This window comes from Oreochromis niloticus, unplaced genomic scaffold (genome assembly GCF_001858045.2).
Source record: "Oreochromis niloticus isolate F11D_XX unplaced genomic scaffold, O_niloticus_UMD_NMBU tig00008696_pilon, whole genome shotgun sequence".
NCBI lineage: Eukaryota > Metazoa > Chordata > Actinopteri > Cichliformes > Cichlidae > Oreochromis > Oreochromis niloticus.
Genome location: NW_020329368.1, coordinates 1 through 13,642, shown reverse-complemented (window position 1 = coordinate 13,642; position 13,642 = coordinate 1). Strand labels below are relative to the sequence as shown.

Here is a 13,642-nt window from a genome sequence, read left to right as displayed (position 1 = left end):
TAAATTTGTATAATTTAATCTGGAAAGTAGACCATTGGATTGTATATAAAAGTGAGCATTGTGGCCAGTGGCATTACTGTTTTTGTGTTTTTGAAACTAGTTATGAAAAGCATGGGAGGATCTGTCTGAGAAACTCATGCTGAAGAAAGAAGCCACATCCAAAGGCAGGCCCTGCTTTACTATTTTATCCTCAATGAAACTACAATTGAAAAAATAAAGATTGTACTATATTAAAAAAATACTCTGAAGCCGTGAATCTGGTAAAAAGTGTTCACTGAGGTTAAGATCTGCAAATAGGCTTGTAGACTTATATTTCACCCCCTGCTGGCCATTAAAAGAATGCAGGTTTGAGACTTTCACTTTTTCAGGCTATGTCACTGAATCCAGTCTGTGATTGCAGCCCTAAGCCACTCCCACACAAACACTGCCTGCATCGATATCATATAATGGAGATATTTTTTTATTGTAGAAATCTCCATAAATAGTTGTGCGTTGAAGAGTAAACTCCTGGCTGAATTTTACAGCAGATTATTTCATTCTCATTCAAATTCTTCTTAGACATCAGGCAGAAGGATATGTGGAAATTCTTTTCGGAGCACAGGAAGCGATAAAGCAAATGAAATGTGAAATGCTGCAGCTCACCATGACACTGAACCTCCTCAACACCCTCATCACGCATGAAAAATGGCCTCGCTGAGCTGTTTTTCTGACTCCACCTTATGTAATCCTTCACATTTCACAAATATATTAATTAAATTGCTAAAGAAAGTTGCCAAAGTGGGGAAATGCCTATAGCAACAATAATTTGCAGTTAAAACAGGATCCAATCAAATTGACATAGTAAAGTTAATAAACCGATTTAGAGTGTTAGAAATTTGAAATGCAAAATGGTTACATTTCTAGTTATATATTTATCCACAGATTAATGGAACCAATCAGAATTTTAGTTGTATAATTTCCATCCCATTCACAGGTCCATAAATGAAAGTAAATACACAGCTGCACACTTTTTGTGCACAGCAACATCTGTAGCTTTCCGTACGACTGTGTGGCGGCCAGCCTCTGAGCTTGGCCTGATGTCTCTCATTTATCTTCTAGAGGCGTCAGATTCAGCACTTTGGCTCCAGAGTTATTACTTTCTTTATAAAACAACAGCCAAGATAACACCCTTGACTCCTTCCATATTTTTTCTCTCTGTTTGTTGTCATCTCCTTTTAAAAACCGATATGTTAAGTTAACCATAAAAACAAGCAAAAGAAGGTTGAATTTTTTTAAGTAAATCATTTTGTACTGGCATTAGTTTTTAGAAAATAAAGGGCAGTTTGTAGTATACTACAGTATTTATACATGTTTTTTTATTTGTAATTTTAACATGTTTTTAATTAAAGTTACAGTATATCTTCATAGCATCCAAGTGGCAGTTTCTTCAGCTTTTCTTTCCAGCTCAAATTCAAATTGGATTTTGTGCCATTTCATTTCCAACTTAACAAACAAGAAGTAAAGGGACAAAAATTGCAATTTTTTTAAAGTCAGTGAATGTAAGACTGAACTGAAAAAAAAAGCATGTTGATTTTTACAGATCATATTCTCTGTATTTTTCAGCAGACTTAATTTCTTTGGACATTTCTAAATAAAAGAGCTGCAGATTGGTGACAAAATAATTTAAAAAACACTTAACCCATATAGTGAAAGGATCTGATTGTTCTGTTATGCATTGCTTTTCTTTGGTTCAAAAGCTAGAAAATCACAGATGTAGGTATGTTGTGTCTTGGCTGTGTTCTGTGTATCTTTTATAACACTGTGCAGCTCATAACAGATAGAAGAGCTTAGGAATTAAAAAGGATTTCACCTGAAAACTCACAGAGCTTTTTACTTTGTGTACTGTTTATATGTGCCACTAAATGCTGCATATGTACTGCTGAAATAATAAAATGTAGATTTGTTTAAACAGGTGAACTTCAATGTGGTTCACCTTCACTGGTGGTGGTCAGAGGGCCCGGTGGCGCCAGTGTCCGGCAGCCTCGCCTCTGTCAGTGCGCCCCAGGGCAGCTGTGGCTACAATGTAGCTTGCCATTGCCAGTGTGTGAATGTGTGTGTGAATGGGTGAATGACTGAATGTAGTGTAAAGCGCTTTGGGGTCCTTAGGGACTGAGTAAAGCGCTATACAAATGCAGGCCATTTACCATCAGAAAGATGGCAACTGCTTCTTTTAGCATCCAGCGCTACTGAAGAGTAGCGTTCACAAATGTACTAACACTTTCTAAGTATAACATCTTGATGCATGCTCAATCATCCAGGTAAGTAGATCAGTACGTCAGTATGATCAAACAGCATGCAAGATGGCTGATTACAGGAACCACCTGAGATTCAGCCTCAGATGCCGACAAGACAGGATTACTCCTAAAGTCTGCTAAAAGCTGCTTAATGAACGGGTGAGGCAACAAGTTTACCATCGACGTGTTAAAATCTGAAGAGGAGTGGATCCAACAGAGACTTACAATGCTTCTAGATGACAATACTCTTAAAAAGGTGTTTGAATTCACCGAGAAGGATCGTCTAGCACAGCACGAGAAGTCTAAAAACCGGCAACAGAGTTTGACTTGTTGTGCGTCGGAAACCACAGCAAAATACAAAGAGTGTCCTCAGTGGTCAGAAGAGAGAAGGATGCCATACCGAGGATGTGGACAAGTGGGTGAAGAATTTGTCTGAAAGACAGCTCACCCAAACAGAGAAAAACATCCTTGCTAAAGGTTTGAATTTTGCTGTGACGCCAAGACAAATCCCGCTAGTGGAACTGATCACAGCCACAGCAAGAGCAATTTGAAAGAACAATATTGCAGACGTGGAAGCAGAGCAACTACGGGCAGACGTTTCGGTCTGTCTCAGCAACGCAAAGCCCCAGCATCCAACATCAGCATGGAGGAGAGGAAGGCACTCCCATCACATTATCATCCTTTAGGCAGACAAAGGTAGGTGCACAGTTTTGCTAAACCAGCAAGACTATCATGAGAACATTTCGTCACTGCTCAGTGACGAAATACTTATGAGCCCTGAAACAAGACCCAGGAAATGGTTACAGGAAGAGGGTGATAGACTGTCTGAAGTGGAAGGGTAGCCTTCTTAGATTGTGACATTTCCATCAGTAATGGGGGACATCTAAAAGCTGATGTGTACCGTAAACCTACGCATACGGATCAGTATTTAAGGTTTGACTCTCATCATCCAATGGAGCATAAACTGGTTGTCATCAGGATGCTACAACAGAGAGCGAACACCATCCCTACAGACACAGCGGCCAGAGAAGCAGAAGAACATCACATCAAGAATGCCCTGAGTAAATGTGGTTACTCCAGCTGGACTTTTGTCAAAGCTGGAAGGCACCTAAAGAAAGCTCAGCCGATCCAGGAGAGAAGGACAGCTGCCTTCTCGAAAGCCTGTAGGGATCCCGTATGCATCAGGAGTATCAGAACATTTGAGATGCATTGTTTCTAACACCACATCTCTGTGGCTTGAATTTAAGAGAACAAACGTTATAGGATTTCCTTACCTGGATAACCTTTAAGACCTACCATAGAACCAAGTCCGCCAGAGCTTATATTATATTTTTACATGCTGTAGTGCCATTTTTGGGAGCATTGCAAGTTGATATACATCAATACAACCATTATAACCCAAATTTTAATAATATGTATGCATTAAGTGCATAGTAAGTACATAAATTGCAAAAAAGTGCAATAAACTACAAAAATTGAAAATCGTTTTTGTTTTTTAACATATATTTCTAGTTAGAGAAATTTAAGAGGCTTATCCTCAAAACTGTAAATACAAAAAGTTGCACAAACTAGTTTCCCACCACAGGAAATTTATTTTAAGTGTCTTCATAGTTTTATTTTTGACATACACCAATTTTCATATACTGCAGGAAAATCGAAAATAAATATTATAATGCAAATTTGCGAAAAAAAAAAACAGCATATGCATCAAAATAAACTATTTCCAGCAGTGCAATATGAGTCCTAGGCATCCCAGAAACGACACAGAAAGTCATAAAGTCAAACATAACTTTTAAAAACACAAGTATAGGCTCATAAGCCCCTGATGGTAAAAAAAAAAACTACATTTCCGCAAAATGACGTCACTTCCGGTTTCGGGCAGATCACCGTGGACATGCGATAGTTCGTGCTGATGGAGTAGGAAGTGTTACAAACAGCTGATCGGATCGGCAAAGCGTGTTTCTGGAATATTATGTTTTTGTTGCTGCAAGCGCTTTTTATGCAGTTTTTGCAAAGCTATATGTGGAAGGAAACCGTGACCTAGGACAAGCTGATGGCATAAATGTAAGTACAACTCCTCCGGTTTCATATGCAAAAAAAATTATTGCGCTAGCTTACATGGTTGCAGTGCTACCGGGATTTAAAAACGTTACACAACAGAGGTAGCGGATCGATGCCGCATCCTCCAAAAGACTTTCTTTAAGCATCAACACAAAACATTTCCTTCCACAGTAAACAAATCCTTCAAGCTCTGGTTCAGCTACCCCTGGTTAAGTAAGGTCACACTGGAAGGAGCAGCAGTCCCAGTTCAAGTCCACAGCAATGCCCCCATGTTCTAGACTCAGCACTGTGCTTATACTCCCTACATTGGCACTTATCACCCTAAACAATGGAGGAGTGAATGGTCACGACTTAAACTAGATTTACTGCTGCCACCTTTTTTCTTTTAACTGCCTGTGCATGTGAAACAAGTGCTCTAACATTAGTTTTTATCAACAGAAATGTTATGTTTAAAGTTTGTATAATAAATAAATAAACTTTATTTACTTTGAATACACTCTAGTTTATGTGTATGAGGTAGTTGGTTACGTGATGACCAAATTAAGTTTTCTGAAACACTGAAGCTTGTATAGAAAAGGGTTCATTACTCAAGCTTTTTAACACAATCGTCTTTGTGGCATCTTTGCTTCTGGAATTATACTGGGATAGTTCCTCCCTCCAGCACTCCACGGTCACAGTCAGTTGTTAGCGGGAGTAGCATTCATGTGATCAAAAAATACACCAGTGGGGAATTAGCATCTCTAACAACAAATCAGAAAGTTTGATTTGCAGGTTGAAAAGATTGATCCAATCACTCTGAAAAGACTTTCTAACAGCTCTTCTCCCTTTTAATGTCTCACAAAAACTGAAAAACATCCCTGCTCATCCTAAAATAATATCAATAATTATTTCTGCAGATTTGTGGAGGGGAATTGGAAGCAGGAAATCGCTGCACGTCAGCAGGTGAAAGAAAAGAGAGGAGGAAGTTAAGTTGGACATGTGTGTGTGTGTCACAGAGATCACACAGCTGAGGCATGTGGAGGTGTACAACACATAGGTGTTTTGACTGACAGCTTCTAGCTGTAATCACGTGTATGATTGTTTCCACATGTGAAACAGATGTAAAATGATTGGATGAAAATCCCCCGTGGCCGGCAGTCTGAATAAAGGCTGTGAAGTCGTGTCAACATGGTTTCAGTTATCCTGCAGGAAAGTAAGACTTTAACTTTTTATTTGATACATCAAAGCGTGAAGGTATGCAAGAGGGACTACTTTACACACATGTAGACTATTGTACTGATGTTTCAAGTATATTTTTTTGTCTCTACCACAAGATCAGATGTTTTCTGATAGTGAGTGAGGGTTTTTTTTCCAGAGAGAGCAAATGTTTTTAATATATTGATCATTCTGAGCCATTTTAGTTCACAATGGAGAGGTCTGATGAAACTAAAATAATAATTTTAGTCAATTTTAGTCCATAGAATAGGCTGGAAAATCATGGGAGACCTTTGCCTGTTCAAATCTCTTTCTGGTGTGATATCACACCCACATTGTGCCAGTGAGTTTAATCAAAGGATGAAAACTAACATTTTGTACCCAAAAACTATTGAGTATGGATGCAGTCATTTGTAAATGATTCTGAAAAAAAAAACCTTTAAAATACAAGATAAATAATTGGTTCTCTTATATTATTTTTATTTTTTACATACAGAATAATTAGCTAGTTCAGTTACAGAGCCAATGCATAACACCACCACCTCAAAGTGCTTTATATCATCAGCTAGGCCATACAATACAGAGAGATCCAAAAATCACTCCCATTTAATAGGAAGAACCATTCAGCAGAACCAAGCTCTTAGGTTAAAGAAAAAACATAAAAGAGGAAGAACGATCAACAAACACAGACTACAGGAGAGAGAGGGCATTGTTAATGACGTGCAGCAGTGGCACATAGACACGTGGAGAAGAAATGCTGTGTCCATCATGGAAGGCCTCCAACAGACTGATGTAAGATGCATAACTAAGTGATGTTTCAAAAAGGACACTTTAAGGCTAACCTTAAAAATACAGGGGACGTCGTCTCCTGAATCCACATAAGTGTAAATGGTTCTACAAAGGAACCTGAGACTTGAAGGCTCTGCCTCGCATTCTACTTTTAGAGGCTCTAGGAACGACAAGCAAGCCTGTAGTCGTTGATCAAAGTGCTCTACTGGGATAATATGGCACAGTGAGATCTGTAAGTTATCATGGCACATGATAATTCAAAACTTTGTATCTCAGGAGAAAGATTTAACATTAGAACCACCTGTGTAATACTGTGTAGCTGACCTACCATAGATGAACACAAGACTTTGACAGTGAATCTTTCAGGAGGTTGGAGCGTTCATGGATTGTTGTCAGCAGTTTGTGCCGTTAACACAAGGGACACTTCACAGTCACAGTAACATAAATGCCAGAACATAGACTGCATATAAAACATGAATGTAGCTTTGGCGTTGGAAAGTGAAGCCAGTAATTCAGCTTTCAGTATTCCTGATGGCCATGAGAGGGAACTCATTTGGTTTCGAAAATAATTCTTCTTCTATGAAGTCTGGAAAACAAAGACTTGATCCACAACCTCAGGAAACACTTCCTGATGAATTCGTGGCCAGATCACTAGTTTCAAGTCTTATTTAATACAATGTGACTTTCATTGTATAAATATGTTCTCCTTTGTGTAACTGACAACTTGCAAGCCTTTGAGCGTGTGCCTCAATTAACAGTGAAATCCACACTCACTTGTCATATCCCAGATTCAACATGTCTAGACTGTCATGGCAAAAGTGCACAGCTGAGGCTTCATAACAAGTTTTGCAAACTAATGGATGGACTCACAACAGTGACAGTCTGTGGCATAATGTTGCTTTCTAAAGATATGACCGGTGTTTTGTTTGGCTTTTTTATATATATATTTTTCTCATTTCTCATTTTTTTCTGAATTACAATATATGAGATTATTTTCTGTTCATCCATAGAGCGCTCAGTTCATAACAAAAACCGAGGGTCTTCATGTCTGGTTCAGACATGAAATTAACCAAAACATTGGTCCAACTCATGCATTTGCTGTCATGTCTGGGTAGTTTTCCACAGCATCAGCTCCTCCCCCCTGGGTGGAGTCTTTGTTGTTCCTCACCTGATGGCAATCATACCGGCAGTATTTATGACCTGCGCACACAACTAGTCTTTGCCAGATTATCTGCCAACTTTAGTCATTCTCGGCCTCACGTCTGTTCCTTGGTGAATCATCGTGTGTACTTCCTTATTCTGTTTTCTCGTCAGCATCTGGAACCCACCTACCAAGCTCTCCTGGATTCCAGTTTTCAGCTGCCGGTAACCTCTCCTTTCCAACGGCCAGTCTCTCCTGCCTGCCTCCCTGCATGCACGCTGTACCCACCTGGGTCTTGTCTCCTGCCCCCCCCTCCTCCAAGCAACCTCCACCTGCAAGCACGTAAGGCAGCTCAGTGTAATTATTCTTAGATGCACTCACAGCTCGCTGTTGGATTCCCCTGACTGCTCTCTCCTCTGTTTCAGTGCCCTGGCCAGCCACAGTTTCCCTGCCTGTCCCTGCACCCAGTCGTCCCTGTAATCTAGTCGTAGTTCCGTTATGGTCATAGTTTCTCTTACCTCAGACATCTAGTTACGTTCCTTATTACTAGTCTGAGTTTCTGTTGATTCCAAACATTGAGAATAAAAGACCTTTTGTTACACCGCACCTCTCGCCTCCGGTTTTGAAACTGCACTTGAGTCCATCCCATTTCCACGGGCCACTGTGCCATGACATTTGCCACAACAAAGAAGGCAGATGTTGTAAATTCTCCTCAGCATCAACTCCACATGCCATCGTCCCTATTCTTCATCTCATACTTGGCATATATAATCTCTGGTTGTACTGTGGCTTTTGGGGCAGGGAGACAGAGTGAACTATAAAGGGTTTATACAAGCTGAGGAGTGGAGTTAAACTGGAAGGCAGTCTGCATGTTTGTATGGAAACAATTCTTTCACGAGTTGCAATTCTGTTGAGTCCAGATGTAAAAAGCCACAGGGAGAGAAAGATGCATCAGTCTGACACCTAAATCCAGGATGATGCTGCACTTGAAGTGCTATCCTAACCTCACCGAAAAGACTACATTAGCAAAAGTATTCTCTGTGCATTCTTTTCCTAAGCAATAATGATTCTGAACAAGCAGGATAGAAATTCCTCCAGTATATTAAAGGATCCACATACTTTTTTGGGGAAGAAAAGTGAGTTAGGTAACTTTAAACTTTGCATATTTGTTGGTGTAAGACAGGCTGGTCTGAGTATTTCAGAAACTGTTGATCTGCTAGGATTTTCCCACACAACCATCTCTGGGGATTAAAAAGAGGAACATATGCAGTGAGCAGCAGTCCTTTGAGTAAAAATGCCTTGTTGATGTCAGAGGAGAATGGCGAGACTGCTTCAAGATAATAGGAAAGCAGAAATAACTCAAATAACCACTCATATCAACCAAGGTGTGTAGAAAGACATCTCTGAATAACACATTGAATCCTGTAGCAGATGGTCTACAACAGCAGACTACATCAGGTCCCACTCCTGTCAACTAAGACAGCACAGGCTCACCAAAATTGGAAATTAGAAGACTGGAAAAACAATATGAGCAACATTCAGAAGGTAGGGTCAGAATTTTGCATAAAAACACGAAAGTGTGTCTCCGTCATGCCTCGTTCAGGCAGTTTTGCTATACTATTGGCTGTAAATTACTTCAGGTGAATGGAATGTCTCTAAATGCTCATCTCAGCCAAAAAGCTAAGGATTTTTTTAAAACTGTGAATCATGCAAAACCGCTCTGGTAAAATGCAGGAATTGTTTTAAAAAAGGGAAATGAGCATAATAAGTTCCCTTTGACAATATTTTGTCACAAATTATTATGATCCTACTTTAAGTCTAATCTCTGTACTCAAGTAATTACACTAAGTCATGCAAATGTTTTGTGTTTGTTCTTGACAAGGAAGCACGTTTTCTTTCTGGCTGCTTCTCTGTGGTCTGACCAGAAACTAACTCATCCTTATTCTAGAAAGTGAACCACAACATGTGGCAACAGAGCCCACAAACATGCGCTCATTCCTCTTGAGGGGAAACTAGCAACTGAAAAAAACAGAGATAGAAAGAGAGAAAGTCCCAGTGTTCCTCTCCACATCCATTTGTCTTTGGACTACATTCCTACTCCTCTTCCTCAAATGAAATGGTTATCCCTGCAAACAATGAGAAGACTGAGCTGCAGGAGCATCTGCAGCATGTGAAGTGGGACATGAAACAAAAATTGGCTCACAAGGTCGAGGTCAACTTCAGCATCAGCACATTCTTTGAGCCAAGGCGTTGGAGAGAAAGCAGGCGCGAACTGAAAATGGCCCTAGTCTCTTCCTAACATGCTTTTATTTCCCACATACTTCGTGATCAGCAGGCCTCAGTATGTTATCAGGTAATACTGAGACAAACAGCTGCTTACGTGCTGAAATGTGGATGTATTATTTGAGTAAAGCATTACACATGAATCAGAAGAACAATACATTTTGACCAATAGGCTAACAATTAAAGTAAACTCATCAGTATTAAAAATACAGCTGGAAAGGTGAACTGTTCCTACTTTAAGAGCAAGTGCAGGCAGATATGTTGCGAAATGTATTTACCATCATAATTAAATACAAAAAGAAAGAATGTGCAGAAAAAATCTGAACTCTAAACTCACACCTATGATATTAATTTAAAAATCATAGTTGACCTTTTCGAATTATTGTAAAAAAAAAGGAAAAAAGTCTTTTCTGTGGCTAAGTCCTCAATTTTCCTTTATTCCTTGTAATGTTGTCAGTCTCCATATGAGTCACGTTGACCACGTGCTGTGTGCTTCATGCTTTGCTCTGGAATGTCAGGTTTCGAATTGCATGTACCCGATATTGCCTTGCCATGCCAGAGATATAAGATTGTGTGTAACTGTAAAATAAATGACTATTATTTATTTGCAATAAAATAACATAAACCACACACCAAAGTACACACAGGACTTTTTATTAGTAAGTTACAATGCAGACACATGCACTGCCAAGGACATTTAAAAAAAAAATAATACTATGACATTTCATCATGTTTCAGTTAAACAAGTTAAGAATCAAGCAGTTAAGTAAGAAAAGATTTTTTCTGTTTATAACAATTAGAACATGTATGATTGAACACAGAAGAAACGTGCACTTTACTGCACTGCAACATAGAAAATTATCCTAAGTGTAGAAAACATATCATTTTCATTTGACAAACACTTGATGATACAAATGTGTTTGCAGTGACTGACTCACCCGAGTTTCTTCCAGAAGCCACAGGTTAACAGGTTAAAGGATATTTATTGTGTCACACAGCATGTTCTTTGGAAACTTGTTCAGCGCAGCGGTTTGAGAAAATATCACAGGCTGTCTGAGCGAGCAGGGTTTCCTTGATGTCATACCCATACTCCAGAGGCAAGTGCGGTGTTGGTGGTGCATCACGGTGTAGTGTGATGTACCGGGTTGTCAAAACCGGCTGCTGACATGACAGAACACTGCCCTCCTGCACCAGCCCAAAGGCACTTTCCACAAGGGGCTTGTCAGGTCAGGGATCTGGTAATGGACCCACAATGCCTCTGTAGAATCCACTCCTAAAGAAAACATCAATGACAATAATGTAAGGAAGAAGGTTATTATACTGAACAACAACTAAACTAAAAAGTGTGAAACAGTGGTGCATAAGTTAGAGACTGGGATGTATATATGTACATGACTGAGTTAGCCGTCTTCAGAAAGTGTAATGTTGTATGTAAATTAATACCTATTCTGACACATGCATGTATGAACAAATAGCAACATGCATTTGTAACACAGGAAACCAAATTTTACAAATCTAATTACCGTACTCCAGTCTGGGCCATCCTATTTGGTACCGGCTTAGTGAAGATCATAGAGTTGATAGGTCCTGGCTTCACACCTAACAGAAGACACATTTACTATGGATGGTGTTGCTGTTCATATGTAAACATGGTCTAATTCAAAAACTTTAACCTTATTTAAATTACCACTGTCCGTGGCTTGTGCCATTGCTGTTCAGATTCGGTGCAGCTATGCACAGGGGACAACCGGCACTCTGAGTTGTGAGTAGTGTGCTGTTTGGAAGAGCAGTGCCACTGTGTGATTGCACATAACAGCACCTGCCACACAGGAGCACTGGCTATGTGTCAGTACCACCGGCGATGAATCCAGAAGCTTAATCTAAGAAGAAAGAACTAAAATTAAAAATGTAACATCATCTTCATGGAAGAGCCGAACAGGAACATAGTTCAGTGTTATGGTTACTGACCCCTACAGGCTTACCCTCCTGAATGCTTAGTGTTTCCTTCTCTCCCTATTAAAACAATTTAACCATCCTTGATAACTGTAATAACTTAGATTGTGTATATTTGCAGTATTAACTTGGTGTAAATTTGTTTCTGATCACCCAAACACATCTGACTAGTCAAATTAGGTGTGATAAAGCAGGGGGACAAGGAAAACATTCAAGTTGATGGGCCTTCAGGAATGAACTTAACTAATGCTTAAATGAACTGAACCCCACTGAACAGGGATTAACAACTTTACACAGCTTCCTGCCTACACTTAGTCTGTGTGGTGCCTCACTCTTCCTCATTGACCTGTAGCACAGGGCTCTCACACCGACTTCCCCTGTCAACCTGTGTTTTTTGGACACTGAATAAAGATACAAGAACCATTAGCATTATTTCTGTACTACTCATGTCAACACGTCTTAAACATATATACTTTACACGTAGCAAGAGTAGCATTGGGTAGTTAACTACCTGCTTAGTTAGCCAACTACCTAACGCTATTATAAAAGTGTCTAACAACAAAAGTGACATTAGTTAAACCTCAACTATAAACACCGTTTAAGGAAACATGTAATGTAGAGAATTGACATCAAATGAAACACATAGCGGAGTAACGTAGTGTTTGCATTTCACGTTAGCTAACATTTCTTTGTCGGTTAATTTACGTTTTCTTACCTTCGTAGTTGTGTATATATGATGCAGCATATAACTTAAATCCTTTATCTAACATGCTGACGGGGTTGTCGTCACTCTGTAAATCCGATGAACATCAGTGATGTTCAAATTTGGGCGCTCTTGTAGGCAGCGAGTGCAAACGCGGAGGTCGGATTATGAATGAGTGGGAGGAGTTGCGCCATTAGAACGAAGATTACATGACGCGTCAAAAGGCTGAGTGCTTTGAAGTTCGGTCGTGCTTTGAAGTGGCCGTTAGGTCACGCCTACTGAGGGCATAAATAGAAGTCAAAAACAGCATTAGTTTGTGTTAGTCTGTTCCTCTCGCTTTGCGTTTCTTAACGTTTTGTCCATTTCCATCAGCATCGGCGGAGCCTTGGGCATACGCTGTGCGATTTTTTCAGTGGCGTTATTCAGCGCCTGCTCAAACTGTACGATTGACTCGCAGGGGTTAGAAGTTCGTAGGTCACGATGCAGGGTCTCACACTATACGGCCCGATGCTCTGATGCGACCTGAGTGCTCACACTAAGCATCAATCTGTCCCTCTCTCTCCCTCTCTGTCTTTCACTCACACAGACACACACACCACCACCATCAACTGTGCTAAATTGCTAATGAAAAATATTGATCAGGCAGCTGTGATTGAGCAGCAATGTCCATTCAAATATTTTCACGGTTGTTGTGGTCGTGATAATTTTGTGAGGAGACATCGAAAAGGCTCGGAAGAGCTTGCAAAAGTTCTACAAGTTGTGCTTTCATCGCTTGTGTCCAGATCACATGCTGCACTACTGTGCTGCTCCGTCTTTTCGCCTTCATTTCTGTGTTTGCCGTGCGCAGTGTGAGAGGCTGCAGTGACCCTCACGATGGCCGACAGGATTTCAAACAGGCTTGATTTTCTTATGACCAAACGATTGATGTTCGGAGCTGGTCGAGGTGTTAATCGCTTCTTGTACCCCATGTATACAACACGATGCACGATGAAGGCGAAACTCAGGCCGATCACCAAAACGGTCGCATGACTGACAGACTCGGCTCAAAATTAGCCAAAAAATCGCACAGTGTATGCCCAGCATTACCTAGGACATCTAACCCTGCGAATCAATCGTGCAGTTTGAGCAGAGAAGCTGAATAACGTGACTGAAAAGATCGCACAGTGTATGACCAGTTTTATTCAGCTCCTGCTCAGCATTTTTTTTTACGTTTTTATGAATCTTCATCAGTTAAACTAAAAAAAA

General features: G+C 40.1%; 1 long non-coding RNA gene across 3 annotated transcripts; it reads right to left on the bottom strand.

Moving 5' to 3' along the window:
• Positions 1-10,379: 10,379 nt before the first annotated feature.
• Positions 10,380-12,627, bottom strand: LOC109198449 (uncharacterized). Of its 3 annotated transcripts, XR_002059244.2 has the most exons (4): positions 12,410-12,622; positions 12,004-12,095; positions 11,265-11,621; positions 10,380-11,014 (listed from the first exon to the last, which is right to left on the bottom strand). It is a non-coding gene; the product is annotated as an uncharacterized LOC109198449 (long non-coding RNA). The 3 variants fall into 3 exon arrangements; XR_002059243.2 differs by having other exon boundaries at positions 11,265-12,095; positions 12,410-12,627; XR_002059245.2 differs by lacking the exon at positions 12,004-12,095 and having other exon boundaries at positions 12,410-12,618.
• Positions 12,628-13,642: the final 1,015 nt, after the last annotated feature.